This window comes from Barbus barbus (genome assembly GCF_936440315.1).
Source record: "Barbus barbus genome assembly, chromosome: 42".
Lineage (NCBI taxonomy): Eukaryota > Metazoa > Chordata > Actinopteri > Cypriniformes > Cyprinidae > Barbus > Barbus barbus.
The window spans coordinates 26,204,956-26,217,620 of record NC_136720.1 but is presented as its reverse complement, the minus strand read 5'-3'; the positions used below and the strand labels follow the sequence as shown (position 1 = coordinate 26,217,620).

The 12,665-nt window shown below is 35.2% G+C and overlaps 1 protein-coding gene across 1 annotated transcript in view; it reads left to right on the top strand.

The window, feature by feature from the left end:
* Nucleotides 1-2,738: 2,738 nt before the first annotated feature.
* Nucleotides 2,739-12,665, top strand: part of LOC306861318 (epidermal growth factor receptor kinase substrate 8-like) — a 50,108-nt gene continuing 40,181 nt past the window's right edge. Inside the window, exon 1 of the mRNA XM_079403520.1 lies at nt 2,739-2,923. The gene's annotated coding sequence lies outside the window, so the exon portion shown is untranslated. The remainder of the gene's footprint in view (nt 2,924-12,665) is intronic.

Below are 12,665 nucleotides of genomic sequence, written 5' to 3'. Positions count from 1 at the left end.
AGGGCGATCCCTTACTTTACTTTTTCAAGGAGAAAGTAATTAAATTTCAGTAACTAATTACTTAGTTATTAGTCACCACTGTGTATGGGTTATTTTTTTTTCATTTTTTTTTAATATATATTTTTAAGATGTAGCGATAGAAGAAGCAAAGCGAACTCCTATGAATATGTAAAGATGTGTATATATATATAAATACATAATGCAAATGTCATATGAGTCACCATTATAAGTAATGTCATAATTCTAATAGTAACCTGACAGTAAGCGTGTTTATGTATTAGAGGCGTGTTGTGTTGATGAACAGAGAAATTCTCGCTCGTATTGCGCAAGCAGAGTGGCGCAGCGGAAGCGTGCTGGGCCCATAACCCAGAGGTCGATGGATCGAAACCATCCTCTGCTAATTTTGTTATACATAAAAAAAGTGCTAACTACCCAACATGATAGTAAAAGCATCAAAGAAAGAACTACAACCAACGATTTTACTAAAGCAACACAATACATAGTTACAGTGAATATTACTATTACACGGTTATTATTGTGTTTTACATTGTTTTAGTTTTACTGCAACATGCTTACTTTTTAATACTGTTATATTATACTGCTATATTATTTTTCAATTTTCATGACAAATTAACCATGGTTTAATTAGCCTATATTAAATGTTAGGTTTTTTTTGTCATATTGACTACCATTTGTATAACCACAGTTTTATTGCAAACATCATGGTTAATGTAGCAAAACCGTTGTTAGTTTGTGGTTAACTATAATAGCCTAACCATGTTTTTTTGGTTTTATTTGTAGTAAAACCATGGCTAATTTTCCTAAAGGACTATAGCTTCTGATATGTCCACACTGGGAAAATAAAACTTAGATTAAGCAAAATGTAAATAAGAGAAGGTGTGTAAAAAGAGGAGTGTTATTTACACACACACACACACACACACACACACACACACACACACACACACACACACACACACACACACACACACACAGACAGACAGACACACACACACACACACAGACACACATGTTGGGTTTCCATGTTTTATGGGGACTCTCCATAGGCGTAATGGTTTTTATACTGTACAATCTGCTATTGCCCTACACCAACCCTACACCTAAACTTAGCCCTCACAGGAAACATGCTGCATTTTTAGATTTTCAAAAAACTTTATGCTGTATGATTTATAAGCTTGTTTCCTCATGGGGACCAAAAAATGTCCCCACAAGATTAAGATTTACTGGTATTACTATCCTTGTGGGGACATTTGGTCCCCAGGACGTGATGAATACCAGGTGCACACACACACACACACACACTCACACTGGTTTGCATGTTTTATGGGTTCATTCCATAGATTTAATGGTTTCTCTACTGTAAAAACTGTATTTTCTATCCATCACAGGAAACTTTCTCCTATTTTAGATTCTCAAAATTCTTGATTTATGAGCTTTTTTCCTTATGGGAACCAACAATGTCCCCAAAGCCAAAATTACTGTCTTTGTGGGGACATTTGCTCCCTAAAACAGTTACACACACACATATATACACACGACACGATGTACCAGAAATGCTGCCCTTTTGCTTTGAATTGAGCTGATCTTTTGTTTATTAATGATTTACATTAAGGCAGAGCTCACCATTTTCCAATAAATATTAGCACAGAACAAAATAGTCAGAGAAGAAGTGTTTTCATTGAGATTAAAGCAGGACTAGTTCACCGTCACACCCAGAGTCAAACACATCCCAATAGATCTTTTGTTCTGCTTTGTTTGAACTAATAAACCGCCTTCATCATCAGACAGTGTTTGAAATGAATATGGTTTCATATTTCCAGCTGGTGATGTGGATGTTGAGAATGGTGTGTTTATTTATTGTTAATTTGCAGAGTTGGGAAGGTTTGGAAATAGGTTACAGATACCCTATCTAAAACATAATATGTCAATTATTGTATTAAAGTAATGTAACTGATTATTACATTTGATTACTTGTCTAAATTTTAATTTTCAAACATGTAAAGCAGGCAGGGTTAACCTTACAGTAACTGATTACGGACACTTGCCAAATCCTTCATCACTTGAAAGATTACAACAATTTAATCTTAAAGCACATGCAAAATCAGACTTACTTTGAGATCATTCTGAGGTTAAATACAGATTTGAAATCATAACAAGAAATAGCTATGATACTGATTTTGAAATCAAATCTTTGCATATGACAGGAAACACTGGAATCTAACAATATAGCTTGGAAACAAAGAGTTAATCTTAAAAACTAAAGCACAAACCCAAATAGGAAATTATCCTGTGTTCTAAACTCCTGGTGTCTCATATTTTAAATCAGTCAATGCAATTTATGTCTGTGTGTGTGAAAATATTCAGATGTATCCCCCTTTGTAATCGTTAACATTTTTATAAGTACCTGTGATTTTAATGACACATTTTTTCTCAGTACTATAGGCCTAACTGATTACAGTTACATTTATTTTGTAATTAATTTACGTAATTTAGTTAGGCTACATGTAACTAGTTACTTCCCAACACTGGATATTTGAAGCATCATTATTATTAATATTTGACCCTGGAGCACAAAAGCAGTCATCAGTAACACAGGTATATTTGTAGCAATAGCCAACAATACATTGTATGGGTCATATAGATAGATAGATAGACACAGCTGTCATTAATTTGAATGGCACGTTCACCTGCGCGCTCAGGTGTGATGATGCGCGCGCGCGCGTGGAGGCGCTGTCGGGTCGCGCGCGGGGGTCGGTGAGGCGGAGCGCGAGTCAAACTCACACAAGCGGCTCTTCATTTTGGCATTTAACCGAGAAACTCATTGACAGTCACCGTCACCTGCCGAGCCGTGCGTGTTAGTGCTTCTGCCATGCGGTAAAAGCGGGGAGAAACACAGAAACAGGTGAGTGTGCGTTTACACACCACACACACACACACACACACACACACACACACACACACACACACAGGCGGTGTTTGTAAATCACTCTCTTTAAACACAACCAAAAGCGCGTTCGCGCCCATATCTGTGTTGTAGTGTGTATTATTGTGTTTATTTTCTGTGTTGATCACGGTTTAACGGCAGCGCGCGGTAAATACTGTCCCGGTTGCCATGGCAGAGCCCGTCACGTGCACGCGCCTGTGCACGCTTCTCAATTAATGCGGTAATATTTGTGCTATTATCACCGACTTCACCAATATATCACACTGAGATCAGATGTTATTATTACATCACTGCAGTTGTTTAGGGGTGTGCGGTAATTGTAGTTTTAACACTTATGTGTGATTTGACATGATCGAGTATTTGGCAAAAACCATTAAAACACCCTACAGAGCACAAATAACAAGCTACAGTTTATTAAAATACATTTAGAATGAGCACAAGTTCAAGATATGGGGGCAGAAAGTGTATATATTTATACCACTTCATATAGTTAATACATTTCACGGGTTTTATTTTTCCAAATATTTCCATAATTACAAATGTGATATTGATTTTTTACAATAGTTCAATAAACAATAAGTTAAGAGATTTACGTTTTAGACACCATATTAGCTGTTTTTGCTCTATTTCACCAACAAAAATGTTTCACCATAAACATATATTATAATCGCCCAGCCTTTATTCATGTTTTAAATAATTTCAAATATCAGTAATATATATATCAATATCAATGTTTTATGTTTAATATATCAAAACATTATTTATGCATTTGTAATTGCAGGTTAAATGCATTCATGTCAGCCTAAATGTCTTATTATTCTAATTCAATGATTAAATGTAACAATTTGACTGAAAAGATAATGGACACTTTTAGAAAAAATGGCTTTATAAAGGTAAAAATGGCCATAATATGTAAAAATCAGTTTAAACTTGTTGGAAAGGATTAATTTCTATCAGTGTGAACTGACCACCACACAGAATATGAAGAATATCAAACACTTTAGGAGTCAGCTGTCCACAGCAATCACAATAACACACAAAATATCGTCTAATTATTGTTATCAATAAAATCCCAGAAAATAGAGGTATTATTTTTTGTCAATATCTCTCACACCACTAATCACTACTGTAATCAGACTTCACTGTCGTTACATTAATATCCGTGCTGTGCATCAGATTGTATTATTACATGCATCACTTCATTCATGTTTATATTAGTTTTGAGATCAGACTTCACTGCAGTTGTTTATATCACCACTTCATTCAGATCTTATTAATACACAGTGCTGGCAGATTACTTACAAATTGTAGTCTGTTATGAATACTACACTAAATGCACCATACTGATATAAAAGGTCATATTTATGTCGTTTTGAATAAAAGCGTCAACTGAACGATTAAATGTAAATATAATGTAAAAAAGCAAAGACACAGAAATTATTTTCCAACATCATAAAATGCATTAAACATTACATTACACCACGGTTTCACAAACTGGGCTTGATATAAGAATGGCATTGGGTTATTGAGTTGACAGAATGCTAATAATTAATTAAATCATAAGAATATTTGTTTAGCTGCATGCCAGTGACCATTAACTGACATCAGAGAACTGTAAACATACAAAAAATTATTGAAATATTAATTATTTGAAGCTAAATATTTTATTGTAAGGGGTTTGGCTGACAAAAACATTTGGGAATCCCTGCATTACATCAACAAATATTAATAAAAATGAATACTGCAATGACATTATATACCCAAAGTCTTCCAGGTTTCAAATATTTGTGACCCTGGAGCACAAAACCAGTCGTAAGGGTTAATTTTCGAAATTGAGATTTATACATCATCTGAAAGCTGAATAAATAAAGCTTAACCTGGTATGATAGGACAATATTTGGCTGAGATACAATTATTTGAAAATCTGGAATCTGGTGCAAAAAAAAAAATATATTGAGAAAATCTCCTTTAAAGTTGTTCTTAGCCATGCATATTACTAATCAAAAATTAAGTTTTGATATATTTACAGTAGGAAATTTACTAAATATCTTCATGGAACATGATCTTTACTTAATATCCTAATGATTTTGGCATAAAAGAAAAATTGCTAAATATACTCCAGTGACTTTAGACTGGTTTTGTGGTCCAGGGTGATGACAACTATACATCACCAGTGTTTAGTAACTTACATAATTATTTGTTGCATACATAGTCTAACATTTAAATAAGAAAAAATTAAGAATTTAGGGGAATCAGTAGATGATGAATAATTAAATGCCACTGTGTGAAAAATATGTAATCACATAATCCATAAAAAGTAACTAATCTGATTATGAGCATTATCAAATGAAATATGCTCTAATTACAAGTATTGCAGAGATAAGACTGCATTAATGCATCACTGCTGTCGATGATTTAGCACTTCCTGAACCTTGACTTTAATTCTGAGAAGCTCAAATCTGAGGAGGTTCTGTGCAGGGAAGTAAATGGTTAACGGCCCTTAATAGGGACGCTCTGTAAGACGGAGTCGCTCTCCAGTGAGTTTCAGTAATTGGTGTTATGAGCGGGGCAGGTCCCAGTGCTACGGGTTAAATATGGAGCTCTGTTACATAACCGCTAATGTTTCCATTAATTTCATTGAGCCGTGGTGTTATCTTCAGCTGCTGAGACACCTTACGGTCCTGTCTTATTTTAAGGGTTCACACCGGGGTTCGCTGGATCATGAGCTTTGAGCTGCTGGTTATTGTATTATGATGATTTTTCACTGAGGAGCTTTAACCTGAACGTGAGCTTTCTAACAGGATGCTCTTCACTAATATCTTAAGTGTTGGGGAAAGTTGAGTTGGGGCAAGTCTGAGTTGGCTTGCATGTTTGTTTTTAATATAAAAAGTTATATTTTTGGCACATGTAAAAGCCATTTTACACCAAAACTGAAATGAATAGGCTGAAGTAAATGAGGGCACGGCTCAAGCAAACATTTCAGCTGTGCATGAAGAATAGGACACAGAAGAAGAAAGTTCAACACTCTTCAGCAATGAAAAAATAAATAAACACAAATGCTATGGTTATCTAAAGTCATTTTTTCTTATCGGCTTGGCTAAATTGGATCATTGAACACTGGCTAATAAAATGGGATTAAATACATAAAGGATATTTGTGTTGTTTAACATAATTATTGGAGGTTTGCATCATATTCTGAGTTTGCATTTCATTGTTTTCATTCATTTTAAGGAACACTGAATCTACATTTAGTCTAGAACTACAGTAAGATCATGTTCACACACAATGCTTCTGCACTTACTCCTGATTTCTCTCAACATGGCAACACGAGCTGTCAGTCAATACATGGGAAAACAAAGTAACTGGCATTACTTATTTAAAAAAGTAAGTAAATTTAAAAGTAATGTTGCTTGAAAAAGTAATCTGATTACATAACTCGTTACTTGTAATGCGTTACCCCCAACACTGAATATGCAGTGTTATGTAAAGACTTTTGCTCCAGCAGCACTGAAGACACTTCTGACCGCGAGCGGTTAAAAACACCAGCTGCGTCTAGCTGTTCCTCATCTGGGACCATGTGAAACCTCCGCTGGCCCGAGGCCTGTGATTCTGCGGGAGTATTTCTGGATGTTCTCAGCGTTTGTTTGTGTTTGTGTGCCATGATGACGTCAGCTGAGTTCAGTAAGTGTATCGTTTATTTGGCAGCTTGTTGTGAAGTGATTATGCCGTTTTGTCTCTGCGAGAGAATCTCGGCTGACTGAAACAGAGCCCATGGGTTTGGTATCACTCAGATTATTCACTACTCCGTGTTTGGCATAGTCACATGTGCCACTGAGATCTAAAATGGCAGTGGAGGCATTCTCTGCTGTGCTTTTTTAAAAAACATTCCTGAGCTCAGCGTCTCGCGTTTTTAAATGCAGACACATTTTGTGCGAATGGCCCTTAAGTCATGTGCTGACCTTAGAAACTGTAGTATGCGTCATCACCTTCAGTTTACTGTCATTAACTCATAGTTTTCACACACTCGTATGATTTTACCTGGAGTTCCAGGTGGTTGTTTTGACACTCTCCTGTATAAGAGCGAAACTCTTCTGATTTCTGTGTGATGTTAATGTTGTCTGGTTGTTGACTGTTTCTGATCATCACAAACGAGCCGAACATGCCTCCATTGAGCGAGTTTCCTCCTGCCTTATCTACAAAGTCATAACGTCCTTTATTGTCCTCTATTCATAGCACAGCTGCTCCTGTGACGACCTCAGATCACAATGACTTCTGTTTCTTTTACTTCCTGCATGCGAGCGACAAACAGAGCAAAAGTATCCGAGATACAAATGCTGAATCATATCAGCGCAGCCCGTGTTTGACAAGCAGGTTTCCTAATGAGATAATGAGATTGATGGTGTTAGCTCATTAACTGATCACATCGCTCTCTATCTATCAGAGCGACAGCAAAGCAAACGAGATGTTTAGAGTTCGTCATGTGAGCACATCTCAGCCGTGTGTTCAGGGTGAAACGACCTTCTGATGTTGGTCAGGAGTGAGTGCTGTTACTCTGTGTTCTTTTCTGTCTTTACTATCACACACACACCTACACACACACACCTACACACACACTCGCTCACACTCACTCACTCACACACACACTCTCGCTCACACTCACTCACTCACTCACTCACTCACTCACTCACTCACACACACACACACACACACACACACACACACCTACACACACTCTCACACACACTCTCGCTCACACACACTGACACACATACACACACACACACACTCTCTCTCTCTCACACACTCTCACACACACACACACACACACCTACACACACTCTCGCTCACACACACTGACACACATACATACATACACACACACACACACACACTCTCTCTCTCACACTCACACACACACACACACCTACACACACTCTCGCTCACACTCACTCACACACTCACACACTCTCACACTCACACTCACACTCACACTCACTCACTCACACACACACACACTCGCTCACACTCACTCACTCACTCACTCACTCACTCACTCACTCACTCACACACACACACACACACACACACACACACACACACACACCCTCATGTCACATTGCAATTCAAAATTTTGGGATTTTTAATGTTTTTTAAAGAAATTTCTTCTGTTTCATCAAGGCTGCATTTATTTGATCAAAAATTTTGGAAATACAGTCAAATTGTGAAATATTATTACAATTTAAAATAAGTTTTCTATTTTAATATACTTTTAAAATATAATTTATTTCTGTGATGCAAAGCTGAATTTTCCTCACCCATTACTCCAGTGTTCAAGGTCATATGATCCTTCATAAATCATTCTAATATGTCGATTTATTATTATTTTTTGTGTTGGAAACCGTTGTGCTGCTTAAATATATTTTTTTGGAACCTGTGATACTTTTTTCAGGATTCTTTGATGAATAAAAAGTTTTTAGCATTTATTCAAAGTAGAAATCTTTTCTAAGAATTAAAGTCTTTACTATCACTTTTTAACACAGCCTTTCTGAATAAATGCATATTAATCTCTTTAAAAAAAGAAAGAAAAGATTACTGACCCAAACCTTTGAACAGTAGTGTATATTCTTACAAATGATTCTTAATTCAAATAAATGTTGTTCTTTTTTCTTTAATTAAAGGAACCCCCCCCCCCCCCCCCCTTCCAAAAAAGATAACACGGGTTCCAAAAAAAAAAATATATATATATATATATATATATATATATATATATATATATATTCGGCAGCACAACAGTTTTCAACATTGATAATAAATGATCATATTAGAATGATTTCTGAGGGATCATGTGACACTGAACACTGGAGTAATGATGCTGAAAATTCAGCTTTGCATCACAAGAGTAAATTATTGTAAGTATATTAAAATAGAAAACTGTCATTTTAAATTGAAAAATTTTCACAAAATTAAAGTTTTTGATCAAATAAATGCAGCCTCCATAAGCAGAAGAGACTTTTTTTAAAAAAACATAAAAAATCACACTGATCCCAATCTTTTGAACTGCAGTGTACAGTGTTTTCTCTCTCTCTCTCTCTCTTTCTCGCTCTCTCTCTCTCTCACACACACACACACATACACATATGTAGTGAGAAGTGGATCACATCTTCAGAGTAACAGCTCATTTCACACTCAGTACAGTACAGTACATTGTCTCTTATGAGCTGTAAATGATCAAATGTGTCTCCTTATTCACCGCAGCCTCCGCTCACAACCGTGTGTGTGTGTGTGTGTTCAGTCACTGGTTAATTAGTGATCACAGTTCTGTTAAAACAACAGGAGGAGGGTTGTGTGTGTGTGTTTACATCACTACAGTGAGGAGACAGAATTGTCACCATAAGTCCCCAGATATCTGGAAAAAATACAAAAATCAAAGACAAGTGCATCTAAAAAAATTTGAATATCGTGAAAAAAAAACATTTGTAACCCATTTAAAAAAAAGTGATACTTCCATACATTCTAGATTCGTTACATGTAAAGTAAAACATTTCAGAAGTTTTTTGTTTTAATTTTGATGATTAGACCTTAACAGCTAATGAAAGTCAAAAATCCAGTATCTCAAAATATTAGAATATTTCCTAAGATCAATAATAATAAAAAAAAAAAAGTATTTAAAAAATGGAAAAGTTAAAGTAGCCTATAGTATCTGTCCTGCTCGCGTGCTGCATCCCTGTCAAAGCAAAGTGCCCGATATGCAACAATTATCTAGGGAAATTATAATTGAACATGACTTATTACTGCATTTCAATACAAAATAACTTTGTATTGTATCTGTTTTAATGTACTTTTAAAGTTTGGATCACATTAAATAATATATATATATATATATATATACTAGCTGATCTCACCTGTGCAATGTAACAATATTATTGCACAGTTCTGTGTATAAAGTTGGATATACTTATTGAAGGCGATACTGTAAAGTAAATATCAATTGCTTGATTGTTTATATCATCAAAAAATGTATCTTTATTATCATCCAGCTCTAATCTGATAAATGCGACTACATGATATGAAGATATTACAAACATTAACATCATGATTTTCTGTAAAGCTGCTCTGAAACAATGTGTATTTGTGAATAAACAAATAATATTGAAAATATAGACTTTTCAAGTTCACATTAAAAAAAGTATCCGTTTTTAAATTATTTTGTTGTTTAATTTGTGTTGCTGTGGAGTCAGCCGTCTGGTGTGTCGTCACACAGCTGATGTTTGATCAGGTCGTGTGTGTCGTCACTGGAAACACACTAGGTGCGTTCGACTTGAAGCACGGCTACAGACGGTGGTCAGCGAGAGTAGCCGCTTGCAGTCAGGGGCGGAGTTGAAAACGGAGTCGTCAAGTCAGACACTTCGGGGCTCTCGTAGTTTGCTGCATCTACCTCAGTCATGGCAGATCACGTGGTGTTTGCTTGCTTTATTGCAGACGAACTGGAAGCTATGGAAATGCCGTTATTGTTGTATGAAATTGAGCACAATGAACAACGAAAGTGAGTAAAGGTTCAATGTAATTATGTAAGGTTCAATGTTTTTATATATCCAAAGGGACATGGGACCATACCCAACACCAGTGTGACTCGTTATTTCTAATACTAACCAATCAATGCAATTACACTTAACAATTTTCATTAGAAGTGATTCTTTTTTTATTACTATGTTGGTTTATGTTTTAATAAACCTTTAAGATGTATGTAATATTTTGAAAGGGTGTCATCGCGACAGAAACAAGTTTTAAGTAAATAAACAGAACATATTGAAAATTTGACTTGTGTAGTATGATTCATTATGTGTGTTTTTGCTACTGCAACTTAATAATCTATGAAGATAATAATTGTATATACTAAATGTGGTTTTCATTACAGATAAAAGAATTAGGATGTTACATATTTGTTTACTTATTTTTCTATTTCTCCAGTTAGGTAAGCACATTTTAGTAAGACAAAACACCATGAACATTCATACGTGAACACCATGAACAGGCCTACGGATAAGCCCAATTTATTTGCCTTTCTATTATGATTTATACCAGCTTATGAAAGTGATCTGAATGTTGTATTAAGTTTACATCCAGCCAGAGTTGTTGGCAGTAATCACATGCAAGTGAAGATGGATGAACCCAGCAACTAGACAATTAGTATCAATCAGAATCCATGATGACCACATTATATTAAAAGTCTGTAAGATTGACACTTGATTTATTCCATAAAAAAATGATTATCTAAATAGGTTATGCAGCTTAATACTGTAAAAGGTCTGTATGAAAAAGGTCCAAAATAAACCTATGCACAAAACCTATATAAACGAATTAACAAAAAAGTGATTGCAGTAAAAATAATTGTAATCTTTTAATAAACATGATTTACGAGATGATGACATGAAAAGTTAATTTATTTTTATTTTTTTGAAAGTCCGTATATGAGCATTAGTGGGACTGAAGTTGTCAGAATAAACCCGAAATACACGTCCTTGTTGTCATGTGGTGAATTTGGCCAATCGTGAAACAGCTGTGTCGTCATCAGCGCTCCCGCAGTCGCTCTGGAGAAATTGCGCCGGCTGAGTCAGCCGGCTGCTCTCGAAACCTATCGCGGTACTTTGATGCCACACGTGACAGTGACGTGTGGTCGGCGCCGGTTCAAGTCGGACTAAATTTCTAACCGGCATGCACTGCTTCAAGTCAGCCGCCGATCGGTCTGCTAAGTGCTGCATGAAGTCGAACGCACCTACTGTTAGAGCGTCATGTGACGCGTGTGGGGCGGGACCTCGGGCGGAGGGTGCGGCCGGATCGGGTTCCTGAATGTCACAGAGGTCAAGAAGGTTCTGGTTCCACCTGCTTCTTTAACTCTGCTGCGTCTCGCACCTGTTCCATCTCTACATTTATTTATTTACTTATTTATTTCTTTGAGTTGTAGTGGATAGTGAAGTAATTGTGGACATGTGACTGTGTTTGACGTGTTCTTCAGAGATATGCTCACGTCTCACGGTCCAGTGTTATTGTAGTATCATTAATATACTATTTTTTGCTAATATTTTAAATTAGGTTTTATTTTTATATTTGTTTGTTGTTTCCACTAATTTTATTCATGGTTAGGCTTTTAGTATTTTTTTGTTATTTTTTTTTGTTGATTTTTAATTAAAAATTGTCTATGTAGTTTTATTTTATAAATGTTTTATTCATTTTAGTAATTTCTTTGTCCTTTTTTATGTCTGCGTAGTTATATTTTTAGCTTTATTAGTTTTATATAGTTTTATTTTTTATTTGGTTATTTTAGTACTTCAATTTAAACTAAATGTTGCCAAATAGCTAAAAGAAAATGGGTTAGGCCTTTAGTAATTTTTCATGTTTTTTTATTTTTTTTTTATTTTTTATTTTAGTACTTCAACTTAAATTACATGAAAATAAGAAATGTTGCCAGTTTTTTTAAAAAGAAATATATAATAAAATAAGTTTGTTATATTTCACATAATAAAATACATAATAAAATATGTAATAAAATAAGTTAAAATTTTATTTTAGTTAATGTAATGCTTATTTCAAGTAACTAAAGTTTTCTCTTTTATGGTTTTTGTTTTAGTTCATGATAGTTTAGTAACGACACACACACACACACACACACACTGAGGGTCATACGTGTGTGAAATCACTTTCT